Source organism: Camarhynchus parvulus, chromosome Z (assembly GCF_901933205.1).
Source record: "Camarhynchus parvulus chromosome Z, STF_HiC, whole genome shotgun sequence".
In the NCBI taxonomy this organism is placed as follows: Eukaryota; Metazoa; Chordata; class Aves; order Passeriformes; family Thraupidae; genus Camarhynchus; species Camarhynchus parvulus.
Window position 1 is genome coordinate 25904550 of NC_044601.1, and position 14271 is coordinate 25918820.

Consider the following 14271-nt stretch of genomic DNA (forward strand, 5'->3'; position numbering starts at 1 on the left):
AAAGAATAAATTTATTTCATTACCTTGCTGACTGGAGGATCCTGAAACAGCACTGGGCTGCAGAGACACACAAAACAAGGATGTAGACACCATCAGCCTCTGCCCAGACCCAGGCAGAGTGTCAGGCCTGCTGTTGGCATCTGTTTGTCGAAGGTCCACTCGTGTATTTTACTACCACGTTACAATTTTCCTCTGTGCTTTTCTGACCTCTCTCCCAAGAAGGGAGTGCAAGCCTTTCAGTAGAAGTGTCACTGAGTCTCTGTAAACATCTATATTATCCCTACATAGAAATTCTATTTCTCAAAGCAGACAGAGGATAAACAGCAGTAGGCATAGTGTATGATTTCCCATACTGTTACTCTCCAGGCCTTGGCATTCTCAGCTGCAAGGTTGCTTCAGCAAATCTACCATCCTCCTTGCCATTCTTCCAGTTTTAACTCTTTACTCCCAACAAACAGTCTCAGTATTTTGTTTTGGAAAACCTGTTTTACTGAGTGTATTTAGAGACTGGCCCAACCATTTTTAGGTCTTGCAAGTTATTTGCATTGTGTTAGAACTGACTGGACTGATCACCATTTGCTGACAAAAAAAAAAAAAAGTGCATCAGTTCACTTTAGGTTTAAGTATTCTGGGTTAAGGACAGTTTGAGTCAGAACCTATTGCTCCACAAAAAGGTGTACAGTCTGGATAAACTCTACAGAAAAAGAGAGGAAAGAATTATCTACTTTCTTTGACTGTTTTTTTTTTTAATATAGTGAATTATTATATGTTTCCCCATCTTGCTATTTTTGTTTCTTTCCTCTACTCTCATTTTGGTTTTAAATCTAATTATTTTTATTTTTTGTGAAACTTCTCTTCACTGTGCTAGGTCTGAAACTGGTGTTTCTGAATCATATTATATATAGCTCTGGTCATAAAATGACTCAGAGAAAGGCCCAAAGCCTCAAATATTTTCCCCAAATGTTACATATTTTCACACATGTCATCCCCTTAATCTTCCTTCTTGCCTGGAAAAAAAAACAACAACTGAACAAAACAGTTGTGCATAGCACCTCTGAAAGTAAAAAACACATGTAGAAAGATGCAATGAGGGAGAGGAAAAGATGGATCAAGAGAAGAGAGTGGGAAGTCCCCAGGGAGCAAGAGATCAGTCTTTGATGCAGGCTGGGGGGAGATAGGGCACCCCACTGTGTCACCTGACAGCAGACAATACTGGACTCTCATTAATGCCTGGTCATTCTACTATGCAAAAGGGCAACCAGCGGTTGAAAGGCATCACAAATGAAGCATTGTTCAGTCTTCTTACACATCACACAGTTTCATACATCCTAGGGGAAAAAAACAGCCATAGAGCCACACCAAAAACTTGATTGAAAATACCCCACTAAACCAGGTATTGTTCCCTCTGTTCTGGAGAAAATTTCAGGGAGTATTTTTTCCTTCTCTCTTTCAGATTGACCCTTTGTCCTGGTTTAGTGCAAATTTGGGAGGAAACCTCCCCTTCCAAAGGGGTCCCTCTAGAAAGCAGATTTAAGCAGCCCCTACCCCTACTGGTTCAGGAAAAGATTTCCTTGGAAAAAAGTGGAAAAAACCTGTTTATTTAACAAGTGAAGTATTCACAAGCATAAAAAATTAATCATATTAAACAATAAAACTTTTGCTATTCTGAAGAGATAAAAATCTCAGAAAGTCCTTTCCGTGGGGTGTAGTTCAGCTCACTCAGTCTCTCATCAGTCCCTCCTGCACTGGAAAATGCCACATGCCGGGCCCTGGTGGGCCACAGGTGTGAGCTCCTGGTGTTCTTCTGAGTTTTCAGTCCAGAGCAGGGCCAATCAATTCCAAGAAAAAGAAAAACCACAACCCAGGGAACTTCTCTGCCTCAGCTATCTAAAAAGCTCAAAGCTCAAAGGAGAGTTCTGTCTGGCTGTCCGTGCTGCACACAGCACGGTCTGTGAGAGAGAATGCTGAAGCTCTTATCTCTATGGTTTTGAATACAACTGCCTCATTCCACTGCTTCTCCTTCTACCCCCTTTATTCAGAGATCTAGTTTTAAAGGGGCAAAACTTATTTCTGGGCTAAACAGATAATGAAACACCATTCTTTTTCTACTTATAAAAAGACAAAACCAGAAAATATTTTAAATTCAATATTATCTTTTTGTTTTAAGTTATCTTCAATTAAACCTTAGCAGTACCTATACAATTTTGGTTTTGGAAAAAGAAAGGAGGAAACCTGTTTTGGAAAAGCTTTGATTTTTCTTTTTAAAGTAACTACATTTCCAAGGAGACTGCTTCTGAACAAGTAGATGAGATTCTTTGGTACATTAGTCAATATTTTTAACAGATGTTAATATTGTAAAAGGAATCATAGAATTATTAAGTTTGCAAAAGACCTCTAATATCATCAAGCCCAACTGTTAACCCAGCACCATCATATTCACCACTAAATTATGCCCCCAGGTGTTATATAACATAGCGTCATGGTTTAGGAATGGTATTTTCCAATTTAGTGATCACACTGAATCCATGCACTGCTCTCTTGCTCCCAGCCTCCCCTTCTCTATGCCCTGCTTGGGCTGGAGAGGAGAACTGGAGGCAAAGAGATGGGTTGAGATAAGAGCAGTGTGCTGGAAACAGCAATGGGATAAGAGAATAAAGTACAGCAACAATACTGACAGAGGATACAAGAAAGAGGTGAACGATTCACACAGAAACAGCCCCACCCAACTGCTCCCCCGACCACATTACACTGACCCAGAACAAACCCCTTCTCCCCAGAAGAGTTCCCTCCCCTGGCGCCTCTGGGGAAATAAGGTCTGGGTCCCTGCCATGGCTCCTTCTGGCTATTGCACAAATTAACCCTGTTTGTTTGCATAGGACACAAAGTTCTATGCAAAGACATATGACATCAATAGTTTGCCTGTGTTTTCACTATTCATTCTACTTGGAAACTTGCTTTTTGGCACACGCAAAAGTGTTTCTGCTCACTGAAGTATGTAGGAGTTGGTCAAAAGTCTAGTTGGTGGGACCAACAAATATGGACAAACCTAGTGAAAACTTTTCATGCAAATTCATGATCCACAGTTGGGCTGAGATCTAACTAAGGGACCTGAGTCATACCCCAGGGCAGGACCCTGATCAGAATGTACTCTCCCAACAGTATACTAAAGGCTGCAAAACTCAGATTTGTGGCCAGCCTGCAGATTCTGAGCCCTGACATTAACTTAATGACGCAGACCTAGGCTCACTCGGGGTGGAGTAATAGTGAACTGAAAGAAATGAAAACCTCTTTTGCAAACTCATTATCTCCAGATGTACTAAACACTAATCTAGTACAGCTGATGAGCCAGCCTCCTGTGATTAAAGTAATTTCCATCAGATTGAAGTAGGAAGCAAAACTAATGAGGGGAAAACAAAAGAGATTGTAGAAAACAAAAGCAATGTGGCTTTAATTTACTTGTATAGGTTCCAAATTATGTGCTGTGTTGTCTGCGAAGTCAGAGTCTGACAGAGTCTGCACTGCTGCAGTTTTGCAAGAAAACTCTGGTGTTCTCTCAAATGCAGGACACCTTAAAACTGTCTATATTTTGTGTAAGCAACAAGTCTGCCTACAAATTTATTGCAGTTCACTTTAGTTAGTTTCCATATTTCTCAAGCTGCTGTAGTTGGTAAAATTTTCTCAGTCAGATTCCTGTACAAAACCTGTTGCCACTCTTGGCATTAACTTTTCTGTGGTCTATGGTTAAATGTAGTCTTAACTGCTTGTAGACTGCATTTCTGTGTGCTGCATTTGTACTCTTCAGGATATAACTGCCTTGTGATCTAACCAAATGCATCCATGTTGGGATGATTGCCATGACCAGCTAGCCTAAACCACATAGCTAAACAACTTATTTTTCCTTTTTTAATTTGTAATTCACTCAAAGAAATAAAGGAAATTTTCCAACATTATGAAATCTTACCGTTTTCCTGGCATTATTGACTCAACTGTAGAATAATAATCAGATCAAAACCAACCACAAAATAGAAGCTTCAAAATAATACTCAGAACAATTCTCAAAACTTTTGATTCAGAAATCATGGAATTCATGTGAATGTAGTAATATTTTAAATTATTGAATCTTCTTGAAGGTTTTTCTTTTCAGTTTTGCTATCTCTTTTCATGATGGAAAACATAAAGTGATATTTTAAAAGATATTTCAATGCTTCTCTTTAAATTTTAGGAGGAAAAAAACATAGTTACAGAAATAATATAAATAAAAACTTTCTATGTTGTAAAGTTGGACTGTTCACTTTAGTGGGATAATTTTTTCAATTTTCTATGAAAATTCCTTAACTAACCAAGATATAGCATTTTTTTATAAGTTTTTTTACTAGCAATGTTATCACATTTAGTGGATCCATATAGCCAAAAGAAAAGGAAATGAAAGAAAAGAAAAAAATTATCAAAAAAGTCTCCTTGCACCACAAGGGTAAGAATTCTGCTGGATGCAGAGTGGCAGACCTAACACATGAAAAAATTAGGCATCCTTTAAGGAGTTTCAGAATTAAATAGCTGGTAACTTCTGGTATTAATACTAATTTCAATTTAGCTGATTTTTAAGTTTAATGCTTTTTTTTCTATGGCTTAAGTTTGTGTGACCTTTCACTTTGAGCTATTGTGCTGCATAAGCACAGGAAATTAGAAGTTAACAACTCCCTGTGGATGAACAGAGCTTCTTCCAGTTGCTTGGAATACTATAATTCTTGTGTGTGGTTTGTTTCACAAAGGATTAATTTTGGGAAGCAGTGTATGATGTCAAATCTTAAACAAATCTTTAACCCATCCTTTCTCCTTATCTAGATCATTCTTTTGTAATACGTAGCAGTCCATCTGTTTCCAGTGTGTGGTTTTATGTTGGCTATATAGACAAATCCAGATGAAGAGCCGGTGCAGCCCTGTATCTTGCAAGACCTCTCACCACATTGTGCCCCAAAGCAACACCAAGCTCACAGGTTTTGCTTCAGGCAATCAGTAAGACAGGGATGTGCATACACATTCCCCTAATGCCTGTGGAGGAGTTTTTGGAGAGGGCCAACTGTACTGACTGTTCTTTCTGGAGTGTCTTTTTATGTGCATATTATATGAGGAGAAGACAATGTATTACAGAAGTGAGTCCCTTTATTTAGCTTGTTTCTCTCTATGAACCTTTGTCAGTGAAAAACCTGCTGGCAGGAAAAACAAGATAACCAGTGATTGATTTTTGAGAGGAGTTTTACACCATTTCCAGAATGTCATCTCAATCTTTGATGGAGAAAATTTTCCTTGGGCAGATGATGTATAGTAGTTTTTGGAGGAGATAATAAATATCCTCTCTTACTAATGCATTCCTTTCTATTAGCTAGATCAATATTGCTGTAATTTCTAGCCATTAGCATCTCATTACTGTATAGTACATAAAAATATTTACATTAACACTGATCAAAATTGCAACAGCATATATTAAAATATGAATGACATATAATCAGAATTTTCTGTTTCTACTGCCTCCAGTTATTTGTGACCCCAGATATGAAGTTCAAGTTTACACCTAATAGCACAATTATGTAAATCTGTAATTCTAACACTGAATTACAGCTGGTAATGATCAATAATTATATTTATGTATGATGTGAAGTTAATACTGCCACCATAGATTAATGTAAACAACAAAATTATTTCTGCAGTCAAGAGCTAACAAATCATCATAAATAAAAATAACTAAAACAATCTCTTCAGAGCTCTAATTCCCTCAGCATCGTAAACAGATTTTTATTTCTGATGAATTTAAAAGCACTGATTAAAGACAACACATGCCTACAAAAATTGCAGAATGGCTGTATCTGTTAGCATAGCTTGATTTTTTTCTTTTTTTAAGAATCTTTGAAAACAAATTTGTTTGACACAAATAAAAATCTCTCCAAATGAATGTGGATAATAATTTTCTTGGAAAAGTTCTGGGGGAAAATAAACCCCAAGGCAAAAAACAGATTAAAAAGAAAACTGTGAGGAACAATCAGACACTGTAGTCCACCACTTTGGAGTTCTTCAGTGTTGTCTAACCTGTACTACAGTTCTTTGCTGAGTAGGGGAACAGGGAACTGCATAATGGGGCAGAGCAGTCCTTGGAGTAGGTGAGTCGGCTTGAGTAGGTGATACCAATGAAGTTTTGATGTGATTTGTTCTATGTTCTTTCACAAACACAAATTCACAGATACAGTAAGAACCTTCTTTGCCTTTTGAAGTTCCATCTGAACATTTTTCAGCCTTGCCTTGTACTTGTTAATGTTCCATGTGTGGGAATTGGGACATTCTTCCAGAGTGTCTTGTCCTGCAATATGCAGTTGCAAGACTGCCCAGAGATTTATGATTTTGTCAGTATTCCAAACCAGCTTTAACACCTACAGAAATCAGGCTGTTTAGTTAGAAAGATGATCACATTAATACCATGATGACTTCCTTGCAGGATTGGTTCAAAATTTACCTTATTGAAATGGTAAAACCGAGGGAAATATGTGGATGGCTCTAAAAGAAAATAAGCAGTACTTACCCTTAAAGTAAGAAGCTTGTATGTCCATCAACATATGAAATGGGAACAACGCAGAAAGCCACTCAGTGTTTGGAGAAGTGTTGCTAAAGAGTTTTTGAGGAGGAACAGTGTCAGGCCTGAACTCCAGTTCTTATTTCTTCATAAGTGGCATATTTTCAAAACAGCGCCATGAAACACAGAGGGTATTAGCTCCAAGTACAGAGAAAAATTGAAAAAGTAGATTAAAATCTCAGAGCAAGAGAAATAATTATCTGTCTTTACAAAATGCTAGGAAACATGTTTTTGAATCACAAGCAGAGTGCTTTGTGCAGTGAGCTGACCCAAAAACGATCAAACTACGGATTCCATTGAACTTTGTCTCATTCCCTACCTCTGCTTTTTCCTTGATATAACTAAAATTTTAAAGAAATTATTGCTGTTGTGGTGTTTCTGTATAACCTGAATAAGGCTTCTGTAAAATTTCTCTCTCTGGAAAAGTTGTAGATTTTAGGCAAACACTTATTTACAGGCTTGGAATAACTGCAAGGCCATGTGTTCAACAGGAAGTCTGTGCTGCAGAGTATTGATGGAATATCAGTTAATGGCAAGGTTGTGTATTACTTACTGATATTTTTTTATTGTTCTAGGAAACACGTAGGAACAACAAAGGGAACATAAAATTACACTAATTCTTAAAAAAATCATGGCTATTTAACTACAAATGAAGTGAACATGGTTTTGTAGTACCCTTTTTTTGGCACTTAAATGATGGAAGAAAGCTGCCTAGTTTATTACTGTTTTTTGATTGTTCTGAGACAGCGGCCGAAGCGGATGGAGAGTTGGCTCACTAATTTCAATTTCATTAATTTCATAATTTCTGCAAGATGTTGCAAAACCAAGAAGATTAAGAAGTAAATATTGAAGAGGGAACTAAACACCTCTTGCAGTAAAAATTGTTTGAACAAAATTGGAAGAGTTGGAATAATTCTGGTATTACATTTTTTAAAAAAAGGTTGGTCTTCCCTTTCACACTTCTTTTCACTTTACTTTCTCTTCCAGCTGCAATATTTCCTTGTAAATATTCTTTCTGATTAGGAGAATTCTTGATAAATAAACAGCAAAATGTTACAAAACATTTAACTGCACGACAGAGTGGGAAATTCAAAGAAACAGAAAACAAAATTATGACAGGCACTCTTAAAACTAAATCAAATCTTTAAACATCATTAAACCTAATCCAGGGACTTCAGAATAAATTTAAAGCAGATTTAAAATTTATAGAGGGCAAAACACAGGATAAATAATAAAAAAGGGAGGAAAAAAGAAGTCCTGAGAAGTTTGTGTGAGGCTCTATGGTACTTATTTCAAAAATTACTGAGATGATCCTATTTTCTGTCATGTTTTTTAATTCACTTGGTATCAACAGGAAAACCAGGGGAAGCCTGTGTTATGGCAACTATTTTATGAAATACAGAGTGGTCAGCATTGAGAAGCATTTGGCAGAAAATTTTGCATAAAATTCTTTTGTTTTATGTTCATAGTAACTTCAGTGGAGAAAAGCGGTGTGTGTCATACTAAAAACAACAAAGAAGTCTGAGTAATTAACAAAAGTGAAATAACAATCAGACTTCCTCAAAGGATGATTTTTTATGGGTTTTGTTCATAATACTTAGCCAGTTTATTTCAGAGTAATGATTCACTTTGAAACAATCTCCCAGTCCACACTCAACTTGGAAACTAAAGGAATCTGAGAAAGTATTTTTTTGGTAGTTTTTCTTCCCATAAAATCTTCATAAATGTTTTTATCATGTCACTATAATCCATATCTGTAGTTAATCTTGTTAATTTAAAGAATCAGTAATGTTTGACATACTAATTGTATGAAAAGTCATCCAGGTAATTCAGGTGGAATTTAAAGGAACCCATCTACAACAGAGTTTAAAGCAAAAGACCTGAAGACACTTTTCTTTTACCTGGGTCACCATAAACCATATTTGTTTACAGACCCTGTAATATACCCTGAATACATCTCTGGATGTTCATTTTCCTGTGGGTATTATTCATTTGCTGGGATGAAACAAGTAGTTTGGATTTATTTAGTGCATGTGGTGAAACAAAGAAGACTGGGTTAGAAAAGATGTATATGTTTCAGCACAAAATCTTTTATCAGAGCATGTGAATCAAATAATTTAAAATACTTCAATTGCTGAGTACAGAACTTTAAAAAACATTCCTCAAAATATGTGACTAGACCAACCATTAAACAACAATCATGCACATTAGGACAATGGAAATAACATTTTAATTTAAGCCATGCACAGTTTTACATGGCAGTAAAACTGCTTGTCATATTTGCCATAGTAGAAACTAATGTGGATCAAGATATAGAGTGTAACTGCATGTACGGATTTTTTTTCCATTTTTTAGCAAATTCAGAAACTGATATAAGAAACCTCTAAAGATGAAGAACTAGTAGTCAAAAGTAACATACTTGAGGGCTAGCCAGAGGCAAAGAGAAAAGAGATAGCTTTGGCCTGTTTTGATACTTCAAGCATTGTGGGGGATTTTGCACATTTCTTCTGTGCAAAAGTGTCACATTCTTGAAAGATTGCTATCAAATCATTCAAAGCAAAGAACCAGAAATATTCTTCCAATGTCTTATATAAAGACATGTATTGCCAGTGTGATTTCAAAACAGTGGTAGTACTGCAAATTCTGACCCTTGAGATGCAATACAAGTGCACACTGGAAACTCTTTGGCAGAATATAACAACCCTCTTAAAACTATCCTTGTGAACAAAAAGATTTCTGATAAGTTGTAAAATGAAATTTAAAGCACTGAAATCTGTTTATACGAGAGGTGGTCCAATTTTTTCTATATGAGAGATGGCTCACAGTACTCTGTCAAATAGACTAATGCGGTGAAAAAGGAAGGATACACAAGATAATAAGGCAGAAGGATTATTGCATTTCACTACAGTTGAGTACAGCAAGATGTTATGGAAAGACTTACCTAGCCCATTGCTTGTGAGTAAAACAAACAACAAGACTTCAGTGAAAACTAGTCTGTTTAACTCCAGCAGTAATGGTTTCATTAAGATGACAACAGTTCGTAAACTGATGCAGCACATGTCCCTTCTCCAAACCTGGTTATCAGGTAGAAGCATAGCAAAGAGACAGTCAGAAATCTGATCAGATCTTGGTCAAGGAAATTGCTTCAAAACATGCACAGATGTATGTTCAGGAGGTGTTAGAAGCCATCCTTGAGATCTACTTTAAAATGAGTAAGCCAAGCCAAATTGGCCTGATTGTGACAAAAAAACCCCAACCAATCCACTTGTGAACCAGCCAACCAAGAAAGCCCAAAAACACAACCCAAAAGCCAAAATCACCAAAGCTCTAAGAAGGACTGAAAGCTGCTGGGAAAGGTTCAGAAAGGTGAGAAACCTCTACTCTACAGAGAAACCAAATGCCTGCCATATGGTTTGATATGGTGGAGGGAAAAAAGAGAATACAACCTCTGTCCAACTACAGCTCTCCATTTACTTGCAGATCTGTGCAAGACCAAGCCACTCCCTGTGCCAAGGGTTGGTGTGCACTCCCCAAACCTTCCATGAGTGGAACAAGGTCAGGAAAGGGCTGGCCAATCTCTGCAAGTTGGTTGCCTAGCAGGAGTCAGTGCTGGCTGTGACTTTAGGTTTTCTGCAGTCTCTCTGAAGAATGACCCCACAGCACAGTGCTGTGATGATGTCTTCTGTAATTAATTATGCAGAGGAACCAAACACAGCAGCTTTTTTTTTTTGGGAATTACTTGGGAATAATGCTTGCTCCATGCTTGCATTAAACTTACCGTACGTTTCTTCCTATGATCAGTACTACCTCCTGCAGCTTCCCAAAGTTATGTAGTCTTCTTTCAGGTGATCACCTACAAAGTTACAAATCAATTAAATTCTTCATTAAGGCTCTGCGTTGCATTTACTTGTTACATTTTTGTCAGAAGATTTCACATTTAAGAGGCACATTTTCAATGTGGAGTTAAAATTTGCCCCTTATCCCACTTCAGAGGTGTCTTTTACCTCTTAGTTCAACATTTCATGTCTTACCTTTAGCAAACATCGCACACTTGTATTTGTATTGAAAATAGAAAATGCATTGAGGGGCTGGGGCTAAGGTGTTGGCAGGAATATCTAGGAGAAGATTTGAAGATGTATGAAAAAAAAATCAATCCAGCTGTATTCACTATGTAAATGAAACTGCCTTTCAACTGCCTTGCTAACATTTCTATAATATACTCCAGAAAATATATAGATGATTCACTCAAAACTGTTTTGGTATCAGTCTTAGAAATCCACATTTAACATCTGTGATCACTTGCAAAGTACCAATTACTAGCACCGCTAAAATCCCATTTTTATTCTTGGTTCCAGTCACTTGTAAAACAGGGTAAGATACCTATGAAATTACTTTAAAATAAAAATTTAAATCCAAAGTAATCTTCCCCAAAACATACACCGTCTGTCCAATTCACATCAATTTCTACAACAGCATTAATTAAAAGCTGTCAAACTATCAAAGAATGACTGGAAATGAAGAAATCAATTGGATAAATTAAATATTTTCTGCATCTGTGTTGAAGACTCACTAACAAAAAAAATATATTTTTAAGAAACCCCGTAGTGATTACTTTGTTTTGTTTCCTTCAGTTTCCTTAGGCATATCACCTAATCTTGCAATTTCCTCGCACTTCAGGAATCTGGCACTTCTGATGTTTTTTGTATAGGGAGCTGTCAACACTTTATAAGTGAACTCAGGCTTTAGAAGATGGGCCTTCAGGGAGGTTGTTTATTTTCCATTTGTTCTAATTCTCCCTCACTGAAAACCTAGAAACCAAGATTTTTCACAGACAGACTGCGAAACAGCCTTTTTTTATATTTTTCTAGCAATGCCAGAGACTTCTCCTATCCCATGTGACAAGGAGACAATACTGATGGCCAAACCCAGAGCATCAGTGAAGCCTGCAACTATTACAATATAGTAACTTAATTTTAACATAAACCAGCAACTGTCTCCCTAACTTGTCTATTTACATTTCTGCTTTTATGAGAGGCAACGGAATTTTCTCAATGACCATTGCTTCCAGTGTAAACCTACCAAACATATAATTTTTTCTTACACATCTGTAAATGATCATGTAAAAATGAGTAAATAAAGCTTAATTTCAAACTCACTTTGAACAGCCCACAGTCAATTCAATCTGTAATTTTACACAGTTAATTAACTTGCAAATTCCTATCCACCTAGCATGCTTCTCCCTTGTTCAGCAAAGAAGCTGAAAGAAATGCTTTACTGTGCCAGCTGCTATTGTTGCTTGACCCCTTGCATTTGATAAAGAACTTGCGGTTGATCACCTTACCTTGATCACCAAGAAGAAACCTGCTGAACTCTGAGACTTGACATGATTATTATCATCTAGGAGGTCGAACTTATGATCCAATTCATGATCAAAATGATGATGTTCTGAAGGATTCTTTGCACTGTGACTCTTCACCTCTTACCCAAGTGTTGGAGGTTAGGATTTTTCTGGTTTCTTCTTTCTTTTCGCTCAAGGAATTTTCTCCTATTTGTTGCCTAATATATGGGAATGATGGTATTTAAGAGAGACAAAAGATGTAGCCAAGGAGGAGGGGGAAGTGAGCAGTTTGCTAGTGCCTCTGAGCTGGGGGGGCTTTCTTTTTGGAAGTACAGAGATACGACAAGATTTTGGCTGGGACCTGAGGGGCTGGGCTTAGCTTCTCACTCTCTCTTGCTCTTGGTACTGGAGGTGAGATGGTGCTGCTGTTGCTGTGAGGAGAATCCACTTCCACTGAGGAGTTCCATCCTTTACTGCTTCTCCTGCCATAAGTGAGGCTTTGCTTGTAAGAGCAGCTGTTGAACCTTGTCGACACGTAAAGTCAGTGGAAAGGACCCTCACCATCTACTTGGGTACCTCGGGGGAAAACCCAGGACCCCAACCCCTTCCCACTTCCAGAGGGAGCCTTTCCCAGCTGTTTGCAGGAATCCAGCTGCCACTGCCCAGTCCTGCTGTTTGTGGATGCTGCTTTGGGTTTTTGCTACACTTCAATCTGACACCCTAGGGTCTGACACCTGACCCCTGTGGCTCCTGCTATGGCTCCGGAGATTTGGCTATACTTTGTTTGCCATTTTGGGGTGTGCTCAATTCTGCTGTTCTAGCCTGCTGCTCTGAGTTTCCAACTACAGCCCACTTTGCCATCTGGAGCAGCACCAGGACCAGTGGCCTGCTGTGAGTTGGTAAAGGAAGACGCTTTTCTCCCTTCCTTCAGCGCGCCTGCCATTACCAGGAGACAGAGAGGCGGCTGGGCTCGTGCCACAGCGCCCCCTGCAGCGGCGGGGGAATCACTGCACCCGCCCTGCCGGCCCGGAGCCAACAGCGCCCCTGCCGGCCAGGATCAGAACTGCACAAAGGAAAAAGGCGGCCGAGAGAAAGCTGCTGCTGGGTTTCTGATTTTTGTTGCTGCAGTTGTTGGTTTTTGTTGGTTTAATTTTTTTTTTTTTTGCCTTGTTATACACAGCAGCAAAGAATTTTTATTTATTTTCCCATATCTTTGCCTGAAAGCCCTGTAATTTCAAAGTTATAATGATTTGGAGAGAAGGGGTCACATTTTCCATTCCAAGGGAGGTTCCCGCTTTCCTTAGCAGACATGTCCTGTAAACCAGGACATCAAGCCTTATTCTTCCCATTATTTATCTCTTTAAAAAAGAGTGGAACATTGTGGTAACTTAGATGATCATCAACTCAACAGTCTTGTAAATTGAAATTATTTTCTCCATCTTTAGTCCAACACCAGGAATTACATAAATATTAGGATAACAAAGAAAACAGGGTGGGGTATGGATTTTGAAGAGCATACCACTTGGATATATGAACTGCTAAAAGAAATGAGTACTTAAAATGCTATGGGCAGAAAATACATTTCTATTCGCAATTGACAAATATATTTCATTCTACTTAGCTACTTCTGAAAAGCTCTGTCTTGGGGTTTCTCGTTTGTATTACAACCCATTATATGCAGAAATAAAATTATTTACTGTAAAAGTTGAAAAGTACAAGCTGCTGCAGTCCATCTGCTTATCAGTTCAGCACAAATGCAACGTGATAGAAACACACCCTTTGCAAGGAATCTTGTTTTAAACAGGCTTTCCTTCAACGGTTTTATAAAGTTATGGAAAGACAATTTATCCATGACATTCGGAATTCGTAGGCATGTTATGAATGCCATAACTAAAATACAAGCATAAGTCTAATAATGAGAACAGTTTGTAAATCAAGTACAGTTCATTTTACCTTTACAAAATATTGGGAAAAAAAGATTTCAAAAAAGAATAGAAAGGAGTGGAATAAGAACATCTAATGTATGCAGGTGTTTGTACTCAATGAGTAAATAATGCCAAGCAACTATCATTTCTTCTAATATACAAAAGCACTGTGACACTTGGGGTGACAAACTCCATTTTAACAAATGTAAGAAATAACACAATATAATGGGAAGGAATAAAAAGTAGGATATTAAGTTGAAAAAAATATTTCAGGTATTTGATTACAGTTTCTTTTTAAAGCAGGTTTCATCCTACTCTGGAGAAGACAACCAAATTACAGAAAATCTTTGACAATATTTGTCTACACTTCTAATGCAGTAATATGCACA